Source organism: Rhincodon typus, chromosome 7 (genome assembly GCF_021869965.1).
Source record: "Rhincodon typus isolate 14 chromosome 7, sRhiTyp1.1, whole genome shotgun sequence".
Classification (NCBI taxonomy): Eukaryota; Metazoa; Chordata; class Chondrichthyes; order Orectolobiformes; family Rhincodontidae; genus Rhincodon; species Rhincodon typus.
The window spans coordinates 23,394,681-23,417,678 of record NC_063338.1 but is presented as its reverse complement, the minus strand read 5'-3'; the positions used below and the strand labels follow the sequence as shown (position 1 = coordinate 23,417,678).

At 38.8% G+C, this 22,998-nt stretch overlaps 1 protein-coding gene across 5 annotated transcripts in view; it reads left to right on the top strand.

Moving 5' to 3' along the window:
- The window catches only part of LOC109934900 (microtubule-associated protein 2-like), a 240,988-nt gene that overhangs the window by 100,408 nt on the left and 117,582 nt on the right, over nt 1-22,998 (top strand). For all 5 annotated transcript variants that reach the window (XM_048599358.1, XM_048599359.1, XM_048599355.1 and 2 more), the window contains one exon: nt 3,185-3,233. The gene's annotated coding sequence lies outside the window, so the exon portion shown is untranslated. The remainder of the gene's footprint in view (nt 1-3,184; nt 3,234-22,998) is intronic.

Here is a 22,998-nt window from a genome sequence, read left to right as displayed (position 1 = left end):
ATGATAACCAGAATGTGGCAGGAACAGACTGTATGAGTGTGTACACAAGTTAAAGGGAAAGGGTACTTAAAATACTCACTAAGAAAAACGCATTGGGAAGATTTTTACAAGACGCAGACATGGTGAGTTACATCCGAGGGCCTTAAAACAGAGTGGTAGTGAAGAAGGCAGGTGCATTGGTCATGGTCTTCTGGTCTCAGTGGATTGGAAAATCACTAATGCAGCACTTCTTTTTGGGAAAGGTGGGATACGGGAAGCTGGAACCTATAGGCCAGTTAGCCTATCTGTAAGAGAGAAACTGCTGGAAAATTTTATTATGGAAATAACAGGACATTTAGAAGATAATGGGATCAGGCAGCATCAACATAGTTTTATGAAAGGGAGATCAACCTTGACTAATTTATTAGTTATCTTGAAGTAATAAGCACATTGGATAAGGGAACCTGAAATTTCCAGAAGGTATTCTACGGAGTGCCACATAGTAGGTCACTACATGTAGATGCATTACAGGGCCTATGTTTGGGGCCTCAACTATTTACAATTGTAACAATACATTGGATGAAAGGGCAAATAATGTGGTAGCTAAATTTGTTGCTAACACAAAGATAGGAAAATAAGTTGTGAATAGGCATGAAGAGTCAACAAAGGAAAAAATGTTATGAATACTTGAGAATTTGGCAGAGTATAATGTGTGAAATGTGAAATTGTCCAGTTTGGCAGGAAGAATAGAACAGTGTTAATTGAATGGATGAGAAGAGCAAAACCGTACTGTAGAGAGGGATCTGGATGTTCTGGTACATGAATTGCAGCTATTAGTGTACAAATACAGCAAGTGATTAGGAAAAGGATTTTTGTTTAGGGAATATTTTAAAACAAAAGGGAGTGTTAATTGCTGTTGGGCCCATATGAGACTGAATCTGAAGAACGGTGTGCAGTGTTGGCCTCTTTACTTAAGGTCATTCATCTATTAGGACCAGTTCAGAGAATGTTGCCCGGAGCGCTTTCAAGGATGACAGGTTATTTTACGGGGAAAAGTTCAGCGAATTTGAATTAAATCCATTGATATCTCGAAAAGGAAGAAGTAATCTTTTTGAAGCGTACAAGATCCTAAGGGGACTTGACAGTGTAGCAGTACACCTTATGGGTGGCTGTAGTGCCAGGGGTTCACTGTTTGAAAATTAGGCGTTTCCCATTTCAGACTGAGGTAAGAAGAATTTTATTCTGAGGATGATTGATCTGTGAAATTCTCTTCACCCAAGAGAGGTCTTTGAATATGTTCAGAGCCTAAGTTCGATGAATTTTTGATTGACAAGGAGTTGAGAATTATGAGAGACAGACAAGAAAGTGCAGTTACTACCACAATCAGGATTTATCAATTGATGGAGCAGACTTCAAGGGCAAAAATTACATCTGCTTATACATTTTTGTGTGCCAAAAAGTGCATTTGGCATAGTTCAGCTTATTTCTTTTACCAAGTTTTAATACATTATTTTAAGGTGCTACCCTAACAAGATTATGGGAAAAGTCAGAAAATTGTTCTTGGGAGTGATGTAATATTTCTGAATGTGCGTAAATAATGCACATTCAGGACACCATTTGTTCTTTCGCAGACAGTATCAAAATAGCTAATCAGTGACAAAAGAATGAGTGCTGTGCTCAAATATTCTGGCACTGTTATATTACAGTACAAAAATCCATATCATGTTGTAATTTCAAATAGCGTACGTTCTTAACACTCAGTTTCCAAGTGCTGCAGGATAGAACTAGCTGCTCTTCTCATTTCAAATTGATCTTTCCAATCAGTAAAATGAATTCAATGGGGAGAAGTATAGACTTGGGAATTTTCTGATGAACATTTAATTGTTTCCAATATAAAGATAGGGGTTGCGCATGAGATCCTGGGAATCCCTGACGTAATAGACTCTGGGAATTGAAGAGTCCGATGGGCAATTTCCCTGTGCCTAGAAGCCTCAGAGTATCCACTTACATCAGAGGCTCCACGACAGTTAATTAAGCAGTTATTCAGGAAAAGTTAGATAATTTAAAAATCTTGACTACCTCATGATTATTAAACTGGATCAATTTAGCATATGTCTGCAATTACACCTCTGCCCTTAGGACTTGACCCTTCCTTTACCGCCCCTGCTGGGACTGACCACACCTCCTGCTCAACAGACTTTCCCAACACACCCCCTCTCCACCTGTCCGCTGGACCTGAAAAGTTCCTATTGCTGGGAATTTAGAGTATAGATGCATAAATAGTAGAGATGTTTATTTCAATTCTATAGATCAATCTATTTATTTTAAATAAAAATGTTCTAAATCTGAAACGTCTGAAAATTCATTACCTACTTTGCTGGGTAGAAAAGCTTCATTGACCACTGCCATATTTAATGTTTAATCAAAACCATCCATTTGTCATTTCTTAGTAATGTGCCAGATATGTAGCCAAGTAGCTGCTCAGCTGTTTGCAATTTCTGCATAGCAAGTCATCAAGTAATTGACTACTTCCTAAACGCCAGTCGAAGATATGATTATTTTTGTCTGAGTCTTCACATTATAATACTTCTAATAAAAGTGTACAAAGTTTATTTTTGAAAAATCATCTATTGAGATCTATAGGACAGTTGGGCCTTTGTCAGCCTGAATTTGCTGAGCTTGTTATTTCTTGGTTTCCTGGCATGACATTGCAAAGGATTGCGGCTTGGATCCAAGGGATATGCTTCACTGGTGGCAATTAAAATCCTCGTTGGGGAGGATATGTTGCTAACTCCCAACATGCCCTTAAACAGATGAGAATGCAGCAGCATGCTTTCAAATTACCATAGCTGTCTAACTGCTGATTCCTTTCACTATCCACCGGACTTGGATTTTTCTGAGGTTGCAGAACTATCAACTCTACTGCAAGAGCAGTTTTCAATGACAGTAGCTTCTGATCCAACAGAGTCAATTGGGTTTTCTTTTTTGTGTGTGAAGGGCCTGAATCAGACCACGGTAGGATCATCATATAGTCATTTAAGAATAGAAATTATGCAATTCAGTGCATCAGCCTGTAAGACTATTTTGAAGTGACTACTTTTTGAATTAGAAAGATCAGTTAGAACATTATTTTGAAAAACAGCTCCATGTATGATGTTGAATTATAATTTTGACTTGTGATTGACTGAAATTATTTATTTTTCAGGGTACGATTGATTTCTCAAATTAGAAAACGTGACAGATCTCCTTTAGAGGTATGCACTTCAATTCTGCTTAATGATAATGAAAAATAATTGCTACATCATTCACTACCAGTTAAAACTGAAGTGTTATTTATTTATTCATTTTGTATTTAACGGTGAACATATCTGATTGCATTTTCAAATCTGGCAGCCTATATTTTTAAGATAAGCAAAACTAATTGACATTATTTGGCAATTTCACGCATTTGCTGTCACTGCAAAACCAAACGGGATATTGTATGGTTAACTAAATACTGTGAGCAGATTGCAAAGTGATATTTTTCCCCTATGTAAATATTTTAAACATCTTTTAAAACTGTAATGTTATCTCCATCATTCAGTGGAGAAATTATATTGTGAAATGACTTGTTTCAATTTGCTTAATGCAATTTTGTGTCTGAAGTCTGAAACCATCAACTGTATTAGATTGCTTGCGTCAGAAAGGTCTTGTTTTGCCTAAATGCGCAACATTTTACTTCCCATTAATTTCCATGCATCAGTTGAAGCCTCTTGAAAGTTCTTTTCTGTAATTTCTATAAGTCCTGGTTTTTACTTGTTTGTGCTGAATTGTAATGGTTGTATATTTTTCCAATTTCATCCCCTAATGTTTTTGTTGTGGCTTATGATCTACTTACCTCCACCCATTCAAAGTATCCTCTTACTTTTCAAATACAATTGTTCCTCTGATTTGCAGCATTGCACGTTTAAGTGAGAGCAGAATTAAGTTGTGGTCTTGACATTTGACACTGACAGCATTCACCAGTTAAAACTGAAGTGTTATTTATTTATTCATTTTGTATTTAACGGTGAACATATCTGATTGCATTTTCAAATCTGGCAGCCTATTTTAGAAGATTACAATATTTGAGGAGAAGGATTACTTGAAACTCTACCATTTGATCAATCAACGTATTTAGAAGGGGGCAGAAAAGTAGGGATTGGAAATGAAATTTTGTACGAATAGATTTCGCTGCATGTAATAATGTGTAGACTTAAACTTTTGTCATACTCTAAACAAAACACCAAAAGAACTGTGGACACTGGAAATTGAAGGAAAAGCTTTGCAGACCTGGCAGCATCTCTGGAGAGAAAATCAGAGTTAACATTTTTGTGTTCAGTGACCCTTCTTCAGAGCAGCTCATAGGATCATAGAATCCCTTACAGTATGAAAACAGGCCATTCAGCCTATCATGTCCACACCGACCCTCCAAAGAGCATCCCACTAGACCCACCCCTGTACCCTGTCCCTATAACCCTACATTTCCCATGGCTAATCCACCTAGTCTGCATTTCCCTGGACACTATGGGCAATTTAACATGGCCAATCTACCAGTCCATCTTTGGACTGTGGGAGGAAACCCCACAGACATGGGGAGAATGTGCTCACTCCACACAGACAGTTGTTTGAGAATGGAATCAAACCTGGGTCCCTGGTGCTGTGAGGCAGTAACCACTGAGTCACCATTCTGCCCCAAACCCTGAAGAAAGGGTTTGAAGAACAAATGAAAAGGTTTGTGACAGGGTGAATATGAAAGGATTTTGAAATACATTGCCATCCAACTCACTGACCAGGACAGCAGTATTGATAGCTGGTACTTGACCTCTACATTTTGCAGAGGCAAAATACCAACTCTGCACTTCTGCTTATCCTTTCCTGAGCCATGACCCCACAACTGAATATCAAGCCATTGCTTTCAGTAGAGTCATGGAGCTCATAACTTCTAGTGATCTTTCTTCCACTACCTCCAATGTCATAGCTCCTAATTCCTATATGGCTCATGTCTACCCCTTGCCCAAGATCTATAATCAAGACTGTCTTAGTCAACCCATTGTTTTAGCCTGTTTCTGCCCTGCTATTTCTTCCTATCTTGACTCCATTTATTTCTCCACTTGTACAGACTGTTCCTCCACAACTCTTCTGATGCCTTATGTCATTTCAACAGTTTTCCAATCTCTTGGTACTAACCATCACCTCTTCAGTATTGATACCTAATCCGTCAATGCCTGTAACCCCACAAGGACAGTCTCTGCTTCTTCCTTGAGCATAAGCCCAACCAGACCTCATCTACTACCATCCTCCTTTACTTGACTCCGCTTGTCCCTACTCTGAGTAACAACTCCTTCAATTCCACTCGCTTCTTCCAAATAAAATACCTGTACATGTGCCAGTAGCAGCTGTTTTATGGCATATGCAGAGCATCCATTATTTCGGTCTTATTCTGGTACCTTCCCGCACCTCCCTTTCTGGCATATTGATACATTTGTTAGTACTGCCTTCTACTCAAACTGTGAACAAAACATTTTGGTGACTTTACTTCCAAACATGTTCCCTTCCCTTCCTCAATTTTTCTGTCTCCATTTCTGGAGAGAGCTATCTAATAATGTTCACTGCAAACCCATACATTCCTACTGCTATCTAAACAACAATTCCTCGTAATTTGCATCCTTGTAAGGACCCCATTCCCATCTTTCCTTGTTCATCTTTCCTTGTTCATCTTTCCTTGTTCATCTTTCCTTGTTCATCTTTCCTTGTTCATCTTTCCTTGTTCATCTTTCCTTGTTCATCTTTCCTTGATAGGTTCTGATGATGCATGCTTCTAGACTAGTGCATTGATGCTTTTTTCTTTTACTGACAATTCCCATTCAAGGTGGTGGACAGGGCCAAGAATACATATGAGCCTGGTTGAGAGCCCAAAAATTCATTGGCCTCTTGGAAACACGGAGCCCCTGCTTGATTGACAGCTCTGGGCTCTCTGATATCTACTATCAATTTCAAAATGTTATTTACACAAAGTTTAGTGCTCTTGCAAATTCAGCTATTGAAACCTCAATGTCTTTGAATAATTGACACTCCTGGGTTATAGTTAAAAGTTTCTTTTGAACATAATGGCAAATTATCAATGAATGACTGTTTGTATGTTTTATTGTACACACCCAACCACCACAATACAGATTTTTCTTTGATACTGCGTGTGGATGAATGGTCGTGGAAGTACTGTAGTGGAGCATGAGGGGCCATGAGTAAGTAGGTGGGTGGTGAAACATAGTTGGCATGTTAGTGGTTGAAGAGTCACCATCTGGCATGGGGAGTGGGAGAAAGCATGAGGAAGACCTTTTGAACTTACCTTTCAGGAGGTTCCCCCACACAGACCAGGGGTTACTGAACTTCTGAGGTGCTGAGACCTATGACTGTTTAAATCTGGCCGGATTCCACAAAAAATTGAGGAAGGGTGGACCATGTCTAATGCTGCAATGGAACTGGCCTTGTCCAGCATCAAGGGTATGAGAGCTTGTGACTTCGTAGACTGGTGAAAATTGGAAAATCTAGGAATGGGGTCAGGAACTCTGGAAATTGGACTTGCCCACCATTTTTAGATCATTTGCAAGTCATCCTTACTCAGCACATCCAGTCCTTGATTCTGGTAGGTTAATTTGCCAAAAGAATACCTACAAGAATATACATGCTCTGATATTTTTTTAATCGAAAAAGGGAAGGGACCATTTTTAACCTCTCTGAAAAATTCCAGATATAAACCCTTTAGTTCTGTGATGGTGACTTATTTTCACACAAGAAAATAAATTAAGAACAGAAGACTAAAATTGAAATGTGAGCCCCTGTGCATCTCTCTTGCAACTAATCAATAAGTTGTTTTTTAAAGATTTCTTGTTAGCTTATAAAACAGAGCACAGTGCTGAGCAAGATTATTTATCTAGTTCCCATCAAAGTGCTATGACATTGATCTGGGATGATTTTTTCATGGGTAAGTGCTGAAGCTTGTTGAATGTGTTTTAATTATAAATGTAGCTATCTGATACATTGGTAATATTACAATAAGTGGCATTCTTTCCCTTGTTTTGATGGCCTGTAGGAAGTTGATGCTCGTACTTTTATCTGGATGTCTAAACTCCCTGGAGTTCATACAGGAAACATACAACAGCATTACTGAACGTAGTGGCTTCCTGTCCAATAATGCTTGTTTCTTTCTTTGAATTCTGACATTTGTTAGTGTTTTGTTGATATCTGGCTGCATGTAAACTCCAGGCAATGGTAAGCGCTGCCACTTTCACTAAATATGTACTTGCGGGAATAAAAATAGTCAAATGCCAGTCCATCATTTAGTTGTAAAAACTTAAAAATTGTTCACAAGTGAAATTTCATGGCCTGAATTCACCAAAAGGTTAATCTTAAATATCTGTGTATCATCATATTAGCATATTCATTGCTCAGTGTCCCTGTATATACGAGTACTATCTAATTTGCAATATATATGATCTGATATTGGATAAATATTCCCCTCTGCAATTCAAGGACAGTGGCAACTTTTAATTTTGATGTGCCTAACATGAAGGGCACATGAAGTGGAGCTGGTAAAATTTAGTGCTTCAAATTGGTGCTCAGCAGCCAAGACACTTCTTTCTTCAACACTGCTATAGCAGTGAATTATGGAAAAATCTTAAATGTTTCTACCACGTCCCTTTTTTTTCTAGATTATGAGTCCGTTAAAAATGAGTTAGATTTTGTTTTAACCTTGATGCTATTTCCAGTTGAGTTCGGATACAATCCCATGGATGTGAAATGCCCTCTGTTACCACAGCCAAAAGTTGGCTTTGTGTATTTGCAAACTGTTCCATTATGGGATGGGAGAACTTTAATGTAAAATCTACACTTCTGTGTATTTCAGGAAGAGTTCATGGGAAATTTGGTTGACCTTTATTGTAAACTCTCCCTAGTCTACTAGGAAGGTTATTCACAGTAACTTTCCTGCTGTTTTAGCTGAAAAGAACTAACTTGCAAAAACTAAGAAGTGAACTGGATTTGTCAGAGTCAGTGCTGTACTAAGGTGGTATCTTTAGTGACTGAATCATTGTGCAGCTCATATTTTATAATATCTTCTGTGATCTATGTTGAATTAGGCATGTAGTTACATCTCTGCAATGCAATTTTGGATGCTGTGGAAGAGGTGTATTGCATTAAGCGTTATTCTTTAAAGACATTGTTTCCAGTCACCTTTATTTTTGATTCAATTGTAAATTGTGTTTTGTGCCAGAGTATATATGATGATACACTGTAGAGCTGCATGACCACCTTAATATGATGGATGTCCAGGTCCTTGCAATGAAACTGCCCATTTTTTGACAGCTGGTTTAAAACAAAGTGTCGTTTCAAATTAGCATAATTATATTATTATTCATTTCAGGGGCAAAATTGGCTGGCTAAATTTAGCACAAGCTGTTCAAATTAAATAGCTTTCAGGGTGCTCATTCATTCATAAAGTTTCAAAAGCAATACAGAGAAAAGAGATTACGACGTGCCCCGTTAGAATACATTTTGTGCCTAAATCAAAATGAATCAGTTGCATTGTTACTCTCGAGAACTGATGAAATAACTGAAAAGAAGTGACTGTTAAAATGCAAGATGCCTTTTCTAGTGTGAGGTTAAATATGCTTTTCAGACTTTGCTGACTCGACCCCGTTGGTTTGGTAAGGCTTTACCACTTGACTAATGTTGAGTGCTTGACTTGGTTCAAACAGAGGTTTTGTTTAGTTTGCTGAGAAAATGCATTTGAATTCCTGGGAGCCAATATGCTGGGTCCTGGCCTTGCATCTAAGAATACAGCTTTGGGGTGGAATCAAGGAAAAAGAAAAACAGCCTAATATAGGGTGAGATAGAAAGGCTGAGGTGGAACGTTCTGAATGTTTCTGTTCCCTAAGTCTCCTTGGGAATTTCTGTACAGCCAGCAGAGAAGTACCTGGTCATCACTGGTGACAATCTTCAAGCACTGAACGTGTGCGTTAAAATGAGGGCCTAAGCTAGGATCTTGATCTCAATTCCCTGAATATTTAGCCATACACATTAATTTTCAAAGCATCCTATTTGCAGTAGAGGCTGGGGGTATACCTAAACTCCTCTCAGAGGACAACAAATACCTGCCCCAACCTCCAGCAAGAGTCTGCAAATTGATTTTCTGACCATATGTCAGTGGGAGGTGACCTAAATGTGGTTCTGATGCACCAGCGGTTGACATCTGCCATGGGCAAAATAAATAAAGAAATTGCCTTTGATTTCCTACTGATAAGGTTATCAACAGATACGTATGTAGCCCAGAATTGAGGTGGAATATCCTTTTTACCCCAAATGCCCCCTGCATATATGAGAAGTCTGTGTTAATCTGCAAACAAAACCAAGTATTTGGAATGAGTTTTGCTGCAGTCCTGTTTGTTAACAAAAGAAAAATATCTGCCATATTGAATTTCAGGCCCAGATCTTCAGACTAGAAGATAGTTGTTACAGCAGCATAGACTGGAGTTACATATTGGGATCATGTGGAAATTCCAATGTAACTGACTCTGTGGGAATTGCCTGGGAAATTGAAACAGCCAACGGACAATTACCCAGCATCTAGAACCATCTAAGAACAGTCCCCAACTCTGAGCTAGAGTCAAAACACTTCAGAGATTTCTGACTCACCTAGTTGAAAGTTAGAGAAATTAAAATCTGCTCTAACTCCTAGTTAACAATAAAACTGAAACCCTTACCCTGAACTTCACGAATGAGTCCAAGTCTTCTGATCCACAGGTACTTTAACCAAAACTAACTCTTCCCCGATCTTCACCCTCCCCCAACCCTGATCCCTTCCAGACCCAACAGCCCCCAGCTCCCTGTGCTACCTCATCCAGATGGTGTCTACAGGCCCTGACTTAATCTGCACGTTTAGCTGCTAAAGTGGCTTACGGATCTTTGAACCACAAAATACAGTGTATACTTCTGAAAAAGAGAGCGTGGTTTTAGCATCAGTCATTTCCATTGCTTCCTTCGTGGACCCTTGGGTTTGTAGATGCCGCTTTAGCTGGGAAAGCTCCTGGCTGAAAACCTTGTCTAAAAATAAATTCCGCAAAAGGCCATTTTCAGTGACCTTTAGTCTGATCTGTCAAAAATAGAGATCGTGATCCAGATTGGAAAATTCCAGCCTTAGTTGCAGTTTGAGGAGTAGAACTGAGCTGAGAAAGAAACGTAGTCCAAAAGTTAATTGCTGTTAATACAAGTGTAAACCATTTGTAAACTTCTGTAAACCGTCATTTGTGAGACTAGCTAACTCCTGCTGTAAATCTTAAATTCAAATTTATATCTCATGAACCTCCTCAGCACTTTTTTTTTCAAATACTTGCCTAGATTCCTTGTTACAACCAATACTTTCTACCTGCAGTAATCTTAGGACTCTATTCTTAACTGATGACAAAATCTGTAATTTATGTAGTACAACCTCCAGGATATTTCTGCAAAGGACACGAGCAAACTTTTCCTTCACTGTGGAAAGATTTAGTTTAGTTTAGTTTACCAGCCTTTCCTCCGTGTCTTGCATCGGAGTCAGAAGGATGTGAAGACAAGCCAAAATCCAAAGACTGTAATGTCTAATCTAGGCTGGCACATGCAAGTTCTAATGTTCTGGCATCTCATAACTTACACCATAGGGAGGAATTTAAACTAAAAATAGAGGGGGAAACATACTGGAGAGGGATTACGTACTGTCAAAAAGGAAAAGGATATGACAACATTGCAGGATAGTTGTTAGGGTAATGAAACTGAGGATGGGGTAGGAAGAGACAGTGTACAGACATTCAAAAAAATAACCAAATGGAGTCAACGGAAGAAAAAGTGGTGAAGAAGCAACAATTCTGTCTCTTAAAGCATATAGTACTCAAAATACAATAAGTGAATTCATGACTTAATGGAGATCACTGTGTATAGTATAGCCATTATAGAGACATGCTTACAAGGAGAACAAAACCAGGAATAATTATTCAATGTTATATGACTTTTCAAAAGGACAAGTGGGAAGGGAAGGGTAGTGGGGTAGCTTTGTTAATCCAAGATGGGATAAATGTGATACACAAAATGATCTTTGATCAAATATGGAAAATCTGTATCCGCAGATGTAAAACAAAACAAAACACTGGTGGGATACATCTCCAGGTCCCCTAACAGCAGCAATACTGTATGAAGAGAACACTTCAGGACACAATGATGGTATTGGGAAAAAAAGTATATTAATCATGGGTGATTTAATTATCTTGTTGATTGGGAAAATCACATTGAAAAGTAGTTACAGGGAAGAAGACGGAGTGCATTTGGGATGTTGTGGATCCAAACAGCGATCGGGCTACTTTGGATCTGGTCATATGACAGGTTTGATAAATAAAGTCAGAGGAGATGATTCCCTAGGAAACAGCCACCATAACATAGTGGAATTTAGCATTTAATTTGAGAGAAAATTTGTTTGGAAGCAACTGTGTTAGACTTAGATAAGCGTAATTACCAAGGAACAAGGAGAGAGTTAGCAGGGGTAGATTAGGAAATATGTTTAATGGAAAAAATGGTGATTGAACAATGGCAGACATTTAAGAAAATAGTTTCTGACTTTCAGCAAATATATATCCCAGTGAAGAAGAAGGATACTAAGGAGGGGATAAGGCAACCATGGCAAACTGAGGACATTAAAGATAGCATCAAATGAATAGAAAAATGATAGTGTGGCAAAGATTAGTGGTAAACTGGATGATTGGGAAACTTTTAAAATCCAAAAAAAATGACCAAATGAAACGAGACAGAAAATAAACTGAGTGTAAACTAGCAAGTAATATAAAAATGTCAATAAGTGCTTCTTTAAACATGAAAAGGAAGCAAGAGGTGGAAGTGAACATAGACTGTCAAATTAAAAATGGGAAACTGGGAAATGGAGAAGCTGAATAAATACTACGCATTAGCCATCGTGGTAGAGGTTACTAATGACATTCCAAAAATACCAAATCATGGGACAAAATGTGGGGATGAAATAAATGGAACAGCAATCACTTGAGAAAAAGCTCTAGAGAAATTAATGGGACTAACGATCCAAAGTCTTTTAAACCTAATTGGTTGCATTGTAGGCTACTAAGGGAAATGGTTGCAGTAGTAGTTATCTTCCAAAAATTCTTGGATTCTAGAAAAACCCTTGATGTTACATTATACTTCAAAAGTGGAAGTAGATACAAAAAAAAAGTACCTATTGGTCAGTTGGCTTAACATTTTCTCAATGACGAATATTAGGGTATGTTATAGAGGCTGTAATAGTAGAGCATTTAGAAATGCATAATGTAATCATGCAGATGGCTTCAAGGTGGAAGCCATGCCTGATGAATTTACAGAAGTTTGTAGATGTCTCAAAAACAGGGCAGAAGACGAATGGTGAGGATGACAGAGTCCGCAAAGGGGTAAGGATAGGTTAGTGAGTTGTAAAAACTTGGCAGATGGAATATAATTTGGAAAAATATGGAATATTCTTGAATAGGAAGAATAGAAGAGGTAAATCTAATTTAAATGGTCAAAGACTGCAGAAAACTGCAGCACAGAGGGATTTTGGAGTCCTTGTAACTGAATCGCAAAAAGCTAACATACAAGATAGGCAGGTAATAGGGAAAGCAAATGGAAAGTTGGCGTTTATTTCAAAGAGAATGGATTACAAAAATAGGGAAGCCTTGCTCAAACAATACAAGGCACTAGTTATTATCAGGCCTGGAACACTGAACAACTTTGGTCCCCTAACCTAAGAAAGATATCCTGCCATTGGATTCTATAGAAGGCTAACGAGGTTGGTCCTGGCTATGGAGGAATTTTCTTATGAGGAAATATTAAGTAGTTTAGGGCTGTACTCTTTGAAAATTAAAAGAATGAGCTACAACCTTATTGTGACATACACAATTCTTAAGGGGCTCGACAGGATAGATGTGGAAAGATTGTTTCCCCTTGTGGGAGAGTCTAGGACCATATGGCATAATCTGTTTGCCCATTTAAGACATAGAGGAGGAATTTCTTAGCAGGGCAGTGAATTTACAGAATTCTTTACCTCAGAAGGCTGTAGAAGCAGGGTCAGTAACGCTATTGGGGAGGCGATGGCCTAGTGGTTTTATCACCGGACTGTTAATCCAGAGACCCAGATAATGTTCTGGGGACCTGGGTTCGAATCCCGCCATGGCAGATGGTGGAATTCGAATTCAATAAAATATCTGGAATTAAGAATCTAATGATGACCATGAATCCATTGCCGATTGTCAGGAAAAACCCATCTGGTTCATGAATGTCCTTTAGGGAAGGAAACTGCCATCCTTACCTGGTCTGGCCTACATGTGACTCCAAACCCACAGCAATGTGGTTGACTCTGAACTGTCCTCTAGGCAATTAGGGATGGGCAATAAATGCTGCCTAACCAGCGACTCCCTCATCCCGTGAATGAATAAACAAGTATTAAATGCTGACACAGATTTTCAATCTGTAAGGGAATGAAGGGTTATGGAGAAAAGACAAAAAAGCCAGTTCATTGACTATCAGATCAGCTACGATTTTGTTGAATGGTGCAGCAGATTTGATGGGCCAAGTGGCCTACTTCTGCTTCATGTTATGGTGTGCACTATACTACTGAAAGACTGCTGTACTGTTATAAATTTTATTTTCTGAATGCAACTTTAGACCAGTATTTCCCTTCTGTGATAAATTTAAGAGATCTTATGGTCCTATTCGAAGAGCAAGAGAATTCTCTAGCTGCCCTGGACAACAGTTGGCTCTCCACAACTATCTTAAAAAAAAATTAAGCTAGGCATGTGTCTAATTGCTGCTTAGGGATTTTGGTCTTTTAAATTGGCTGTTTTAAACATTTACAGTGTTCTATCATGAACTTATCTCCTAAGCTACTTATCTGCTCTTCATTTGAGGGACACATTTTTGATCATGGAATGAAAATTACAGTTATGGTGAATTCCTCTATAAAGCAACATGACTCAACACTGGCTAACTTAAACATATATTTATGCTTCTCCTTTTATCATTTAAATGAAGAAAGGCACCATATTAACTTGTTGGAGGACTAGCCTAAAAGTAATCTGAGAGGCAGTAGATGGCTGCATGCAACATAGGGAAGATTTGGAGGCCCTGTTGATGAAGTTTCTAAAACATACCGATGATATGGGTAAAATGGGTCTAATTTTTTGCACAATTACGTGTTAAAATGAGCAGACAAATCTCAAGACAATCTCCAGGCCTGTAGACCAAGTGGAGGAGAACATGCTATTGAATTGTAGGCCTTGATGAGGGAATGTTGCAAGTTGGCAGATGCCAAATTCCAACCCTGGCTGCTCATTTTTTTTAACCTTGTAATAAACTGAAATTACATCTGATTCAGCAGGGAGTGGCAGTATGTCGTTCATACTCATTCGCCAAACGACAGCAATGTTTCCAGCTCAGTATGTAGAACTGTCTGGAAATTAGAAAACACCAATTTCTCTAAAGAGTTGGTTATACCTCGCTTGTATTTATTGTGTGGGGTTGGCTGTCAAAATTGCAGTGGAGTAGTAATGCTGCCTTTGAGCTCCTAGTCTGGGGCTTAGCCACTTTGATTTGCTTTCTTTGTTTTTTGTTTTTTTTTTCTTTTTACTTTTGCTCTTTCTCTTTTGTCTTTGATTTCCTCTATAAAAACATTTTTCGGCATCTTCAGCGGGGGGAGAGGCAGCCCGGCCTCTCAAGCATGGGTGGCAGTGGCGGCAACAGCGTCAGCTGCTCCCAGCAGTGGCAGCGGTGAGACTGTGCGAGGAGAGCCCAGCCCTGACGCGAGGTCAGCAAGGTAGGCCCAGCAGCAAAAAATGGTGTCTGAGGATCGGCTACTTCATCTGGCACTCACGGTGGCGGGAGAGCACCATGGCAGTATCGACCACAGCAATAGACTCCAAAGTTGGTGCACTGGGCGAAGGTGAATCAGCCCAATGGTGAAAGATAGCATCTAAGGATCGGCGACTCCGACATTCTGAGCTGGCTCAGAACTTGAACTTCTTTCTAAACTATATCTCTTCATTTTCTCTTAATCTTAAACCGGCGCCATTTTGATTGTTTATGGTGACAGATGAAAGCTTTTCACTGTATTGTATTCTATTTCACTGTAAAATACACGTGACAACAAAATTATTCATTCACCGGATGGTGCACTAAAAATCAAGCCCTGCTGGTCTCAAAGTCACTACACACGTTACAGATTTTATAAAACTAGGCAAAATTCCTCCATTTTAGTTGACTTTTAGACCTATGTTGACAGAGCAGACCTGATTTCTACACTTTCCAAGGATTACTGTTCATTACAAAGAAATTCTGGCTGCAGGTATTGACTTATTGACTTATAACTCTGTAGTAGAATGCCAACTCCTGTATAAAACAGTCTCAAAAAATGGATGTTATGGGCAGAGGAGAAGACTGGGAGAGCAGTTCAATGGTCCCTGTGCACAGTATTTGCAGAGATGATCCTTTCAACTTTTTAAGACTTGCTGCTCCTTGATCTTCCTACTCCAGGTATTTGCACTTGTTTGCAGTAGGCACAGAGCGACAGGTTCACATTTGTAAAATCTCTGACTTGTTAATTAAAACTCACAGCTTACAGTGCCTGATGAGGGGATATGCTGGCTCTATCCATGCCTGAGGTGTTTTTCTTTCTTACTGTAGAGGAAAGGGCATCGCCTTCCTTTCTAGAGGTCTGATGATTTCTGACCGGCTATTCATAACCACGAGCTATTCAACTATCTGGGAGTGCGGGACTGAAACACCCCAGAGTATGGTTTTGTTTTTTTTTCTCAATTGTGTTATCTGCTACAACCACTAAAGAGTGGCTTTGAGGTCAAAGCTGAATATTTCAGCAGCATTTAGTTGGAGATTTCAGAAGTATGGCAGGCAGTCATCACATTAAGGGATGGCAGTGTTCATCTGCAATAAGGCCTGCCAAATACTTAAACTGACCCACCTCAACATTTAATACCTGTGGTTTGACATCTGACGTTGTGTACAAGGATTATAAACTCATTATATTGTACATTAGGTTGGAGGAGGCAAAACACCGTGCAAATAGAAACTGATCCTGAAACCATGGAAACTTTCCCACAAGTAAGAATCTCTGGGAACTTCACAAGCTCGCCTTTCATATAAAGTTATTTAGATTTAATCTTTGTCCTGTTCTCATGATCTGGGAACAATTTAGTATAAGGGTTTTGGAGTTGAATAATTCTAAGATGTGCATGGGCACTTTTCATAAAGTATGTTTCTAATATATACATTTTTCAATTATCCTGGCTACTGCACTTAATGGACAAATCAAGTTCATGCGAATGTCCTTGGAATAAGTAGTGAAAACTAAAATTCTTGCTATTTCTAAATGACAGCTCCAACTTGTTCTTTAAATGTACATACATAAAACAGAATTAAATTGATTGTGTTTGTTTACATTTTGAATTTTTCATACTAATATTATAACCCATTTGAAAAGCAGGAAGCTGCCTCTATCGGAAATGGAAACCTCAACAATGGTATAACATTGAGGTTAGCTGAAGGCTATCTATAGAGGCTTTTTGGGAAATGAGAACATCAAAACCAAGCTTGAATTAGTCCTTTCCAAACTAATATCTACACATACACACGAGCTTTCAAGCAAACGTTACTACATAAGAATGGGTAGAGGAACTGTAATTAGTGTTGTGCTCCCTAACACAAGGACACAGATCAATGGTGATGCCCTTCAATGGGGATAAATTCACTGGGTGTAAAATGGAATTAGAATCTTGGACCTTCCTGGTCCATTTGACTGAACTATTCACTCTTTCAGTGGGTAAGCCATTTAGGAAATACCCTTTTGTAAAGATTAGTGAACAGAAGTAGCTTTGTGGGGAGCTGTTTGTAACAAAATAGCACTTTGTGATGCTGTACTTTTGAAATGTGCTTACCTACAAATTATTTTACTCTCAAGTTAGAAGAGCATAAGAAATGGAAGACCGCATTGTCCATTTGAGACTGCTGTACCATTCAACATATTATATTGAACTGCCTCAATCTATTTTTCTGCTAATTCCCCATAGACTTTGATTCTGTAATTTGTTAATGGAAAAGAAAACGCAGCCCTCTTCAGTGGACAGTTCTAATTTCTTTGAAAAAATTTCTTCTTACCGAGTCCCAAATAATTGCTATTCCTGCCCCTGTGACCTTGAGTTATTGATTCCTTAAGCGAGGAAACAACCTCTTAGTGCCGATCCTGTTAAGCTCCTTCAGAATCTTGTATGTTTCAATGAAGTCATCTCTCATTCCATTCAACTCCGGAGAGTAGAGATCCAGTTTACTCAACCTCTCATCACAGTTTGTCCATCTCAAAGGCAAATAATTTTTTCCTTCGATATGGAGACTTAAATTGACCACATCACTTCAGGCTCCCTTTTTACCCACTCATTATCTATATTAAATTTCTCAAATGCGATTTCCCTTCTATTAATTTCAGATTTTGCTATGATTTTCTAGCTACATTGCTAAGACTACTTCTTTCATTATACATTTCCTGTTGATCCACCAACCAAACTGGCCAGTAGTTCCATTCCTCACTCTCCTTGAATAATGTTACGTTTCCTAACTTAAAATCTACTGGGACTTCTCTGGAATCTAGGGAAATTTGAAAGTCATAACCACTGCATTTCTTATCTTTGCAGTGTGCTCCTTTCGGACACTGGAACATGGGCCACCGGGTACCAGGGGATTGTTGACTTTTAATCCACAATGCTTCTGGATCATTCAAAAGCAATCAGTATTTCAAAATCTGTGTCAACACATGATGTGGAGTGTTGGAATCAGCATGTACACCAGTTCCTTATTTGGAAAAGGAGATGAACATGTTGGAAACCTCATGGAGGCAGCTAATACACTTTGAAGACAAGCTAATGGCTGTTTTGTGGATAGAATACCAAAGCCATTGAAATCACCTTTTCCATTTAAAGTTCACTTCAGAAGCAACCCTATCTACCATAATGAGCTGTGTCCCCCTCCAAACTGGTTACGTACTCCTGACCCATATGACGCGCACCCACCCCACTCTACCCACTTTGCCTGCCTACGCTGCTCATTTTACTCATTTACCCACTCATCCACCCACTCATCCATTCACTAGCTTACATTAGTGCTGCCATTCACCAGCATTCACTCTGGCTCTTTAAATGTGGCATATGGCAGCTAATGTCTTCCCCTAACTTTGCAATGCTGACAGAGTGTGCTCCACATTTCTGGAGAAGCTGGCTGTGAAGACACCGCAAGAAACATGGTGCACGTTTAGGACTGTGCAAAGTTGAAGTGGAGGAGCTATCTAACAATAATTGCCATACCTCGGAAGATCCAGGATTGCAGTTTAATTGAAAACTGAGTAGAAACACTGAACTGATTTAAAAATTGTTTTTAACATTAGAAGACTGATGGGGCTAATATTTCTATTTGATGTACTGTACTACTTTCCCAGCAGCTTAATTCTGTACGAGACTATGAAGGAGGTCTAGTCAGATTAGATTGTCTGCTGAGCATTTGTTCTTTTGAATTTTTGCACTGGCAGTAATAACAGCAACAAATTGTTCAAGGCAACACAGTGGTTAATAGTGCTGCTTTTCAGCACCAGGGACCCGGGTATGATTCCAGCCTCGGGTGACTGTCTGTGTGGAAGATTGCACATTCTCCCCTGGTTTCCACCAGGTGCTCTGATCTCCTCCCACAGTCCAAAGATCTGCAGGCTAGGTGGGTTAGCCATGGGAAATGTGGGGTTCTGGGTATAGGGTCACAGTGGGGAGGAATGCTCTTTGATGGGTCAGTGCAGACTCAGTGGGCCATTTGGCCCACAATCTACACTTAGAGATTCTGTAGTATCTGTGTATTGTTATAGCTTGATGTTGTAAATTCTATAGAAAATACTGATGTTGAAGAAGCATCCTTGTTTTACATTTTTCTTAGATGCATTATTGTGTGAAAGTATTGGGTGGTAGGCAGTCAGTTTTCTTAATGGAGGATGAAAGCTCAGGTTTTCACCCAGTCAGGCTGGGTGTAACAAAGACGTGTGGAACCCAATTCTGGGATTCTTGTCACTATTCCTATTTCCAGCCATTTTTACAGGTGTGGGCGCTAGGGTCTTTATGCAGCAGTTCCTCTCTTGCCAGCTCCATTGCAAGAATGAGCATTTTAAACCCCTGTAAGATGATACTGGAGCTGCTGCTTTAACTAGATGGGTATTCACACCATCTTGAAAGAAGGCTCAATATTTTCAGTAGGCCCTACAGGATGATGTGTAGCTTGGAGAGAAACTCCAACATGTTCCCATGCATCCACTGTCCTTCTCCATCTAAGCGGTAGAGGTAGAGTTTCAAAGGTACTTTTGTTGGAGTCTTGCTGAATTGTTGCAGAGCAATTTGTAGACCGTACATACTGCCATTTTGCATCAATAGCAAAGGGAGAGAATATTGAAAGTAGTGAACAAATCCCAGCTATGGCTATTCAGTTTACAAATTTTGGAGGCATGATATAATTCTGAATCTCTGCAGAAATTACAAAAGCCATCTGAATTAATGACGATCTTCACAGCTGCTATTTTAGTCCTTTTAAAACTTAGTCATGTGCAGCCAATAAATTTGTAATGCATTTTGATATAAGTGTTAGGAAAATTGGTTAGTCTTCAGGGAGAATTACTAAAATGGTACATTTGTTTGCCATTAAAATAACTGTAACTGTAAAAGTTCATTTGGTTTTGTATGTCAGCACAATAATATTGCTTACCAATTGAACAGCTAAAACTGCAGGTGAAATTGCAAACTTAATACTAATTGAAGTGTTTTCTCTGCCAAGATTATATTGCAATAACCAAGTGTAATTAAACTTCCTGTTCATGTGTGCAAATGGTTGTGTAAAATAATTCATGAAGGCCAATTAGAATTTCATATTTTTACTTAATTTTGCATTGACTACTCGACATTTGAGAATTGCGTTTGTATCCTAAGAGCCATTTGCAAGTATAATTTGAAAATTTAAGTTTGCCCCTCCCTAACTATGGTAAATTGGGATTTGGATTCAATCCAAACTGTTGGCTGGTATAAACAGCACAAGTTTGAATGAGTGCCAGAGTGATGGAGAACATAAGTGGGATTTTATTTTGTGTAAATGGTCCACCAAATAATTAAAATTTCAACCCCCAATTCTCATATATATTTGATTACAAGTGGATATCATGTGCACCACTACTTTCATCTTCATTAAAACTCAGCACAAAACACAACTCTTTGTCAAAGCATTTAGTTATCCTTCATGTTTTCTCCTTGCATCTTTAAGAAACACATTGGTTTCAATATTGAAAGCACTTTATTGATGCAAGCAAGTTGTCATCATTTCTTCCTGTAATTGTTTGGCTTTGCTTAACGTGTACCATTTTCTGTTTCCCAGTTTGAAATCTGCTCATTTACTATTTCGCAACAGACAATTTACAAATTAATTTTTGTACAACCAGGTTTGTTTCAAATTCATTGAAAATGTTCATATACTGTGTACCTGTGCAAATACAATGTCATTGAGCTTGAAATGAAGGCCTCAGCATCATCTTCCTTTTCAATCAGTTCTTTAAATAGTTATCTTCAATGCTGTATAATGTTTACTTATCATTTATAGTGAAGCTGTGTTTAAGTGAGTAACAAATTGGTGCACTGAACACTTTTACAGTGTCATTTTGAAAACTTTATCACAAACAAAATTGCAGTAGTAAAGAAGGTCCTCAAAAGCTCAGGGTTTCTTTGTTATTTAAAAGGAACAAAAGCAAATGTTTATAAAGTTTATTCCTTTCATTTCTTCTTTCATTTATCCTCTTGACTTGTTTAAAACTACCTCTCAAGAATCACATTCCTCTAATTTATTTTCCAACCTGTAAAGCTGGTCGACTCTCTGCATAATTTTGTCACCAAGGTAGGCAGATATGCTCCATGACATTCAAGCCTCCACATGTGACTGTTGCAGGAAGTTGCACAACAACCCAAGGTGACATATCTCTTCCACATGCATTTGAATTTTGGACTCGACAGTTCTAGTTCTTTAATTAGCCAACCTGGACATGTCTAAGCGAACCTATTTTTTCCAGTTAATGTTTTCTGTGGAACTTTAGTCAGCAGTAAAGACTATACAGTATTGCTGATAGTCATGATACCACCCTGTCTTACGTCTGTCTGCCTGTTATTGTTCTGCTTTAATACATGGTGCCAGTATTGTCTGTGCACAGTAGTTTCCCTGGTGCCACTGTGAAACTTACAGAATGACTATATAGGGAATTGCAAGTAAGAACTCAAAAGAAGTGGGAGATGGCCAGGAATAGATCAATAATTTGTTGAAGAACTGAGTACAATGTTGGTAATGGATTTTGTGATAACCCATTGTCAGTCAAGAGTACTGTGCTTAAATGCTCGGGGCTAAAGTAGAATGTCTTTGTGTTAGGTGACTGTTCCTTGTAACTACAGATATTTCAATCTGTAACCATTTATTTAAGCTTGCTGGGCAAATATATGTTGATTTTCCTGCTAAGATTAGCAAAATCTCACAAAGAATTTTAAGGATGTACTATTGTTTCCCCAACGTTTGGCATCTGATGGTTTAACATCATAAAACAAGACCTGGTATACTTCAGTTGTTCACGCATTTCATGGTCTTAATTGTGATGGGATCCTGGCTGAGACTTCTGAATAAAACTGTTTGCTGATTCAGATCTGAGAGGTTCAGGTACCTGCTAGAAGTGGATGTAGAATCTAGTGAATATTGGAGTCCAAAATCCTGATTTTATGTAGTGGTGATAATCTGGTACGAGTCATGCATTCCATATTAAGTATTTCATTGCCTTGAAAAAGTATTAGTTTTATATAAAACAGGGCATCATGTTGGCACAACGCACCAGGTTGACTAGACAATGGACCATCCCTAAAATGTAAAAGTGAACTGGATAACGCTCATGTAATTGAGTTGTCTATATGATGGTTTGTAATTTTGATAGCTCATAGTTAAAATTAAACTTATTTCTATAAAGGAAGAAAAAGTTAATTATTTAAAGGTTTGCTGAATCATTTTTGCAAAGAGGAAGAATGTTATGTTTTCATGCAGTTTTGTGGACAATGCAAATATTGCAGAACTAGCACAAGATAGCAACAACTTATCCTATGGCACTTGTGTTCCTGAGCTGATGGTCAAATCAGTTTTATGTATGTGAGAGTCTATCCTATAAGTTTTCCTCAGTATGAAATGCTAACTCACCAGCATCAGTGTAGCAAAACTGTTGACGATTTAACACTTCAAATTTGTCTGGTATCCAAGAAAAAGAACAGCTTTTCTGTCAAATCTGGTTTGGTTACGGTAGCCACTTTTCTCCAGCATCTTTAGGCAGACAGTCCCTGCTCATGGTGCACTGCCATAGTGAAATCGATGAAGTTAGTATATGTTGATCTTGTAGAAAGTTGCAATGTCAATCATGCACGTTCTGGGGCACTGCACCCTTCCTCTAGCAGGGATGAAGAAGCTTGTGCAGGTGATGTAGAACTGCCAGCGTCCTGAGCTTGAAGGGTTTGGGTGGCAGAGTATCTGCACCAAGAACTTTGCCTGTGGTAATTCTCCTAAGCTTCTCCACTCTGGGTATGAGTATATAGCTCTGCTCCATCAGGCAAGTTTACTACGTTGCTGAGATTCCTCAGTGATGGTGATCTCCCTTAAGTACAAGTCAAAGTGATTCACCAACTCTCCAACTGTGTATTGTAGTTGGTGATGACTTCGGCACTTTTGTTTTCGCTGGAGCCATTTTGTTTGCTGGTGGGCCCATTAGCATGATGATTCCTTCATTGCTGCCCACATTCTCTGTGTCGAGGGACATCTGAATATTCTCGCAAAGGTTTAGTCATTAGTACACCA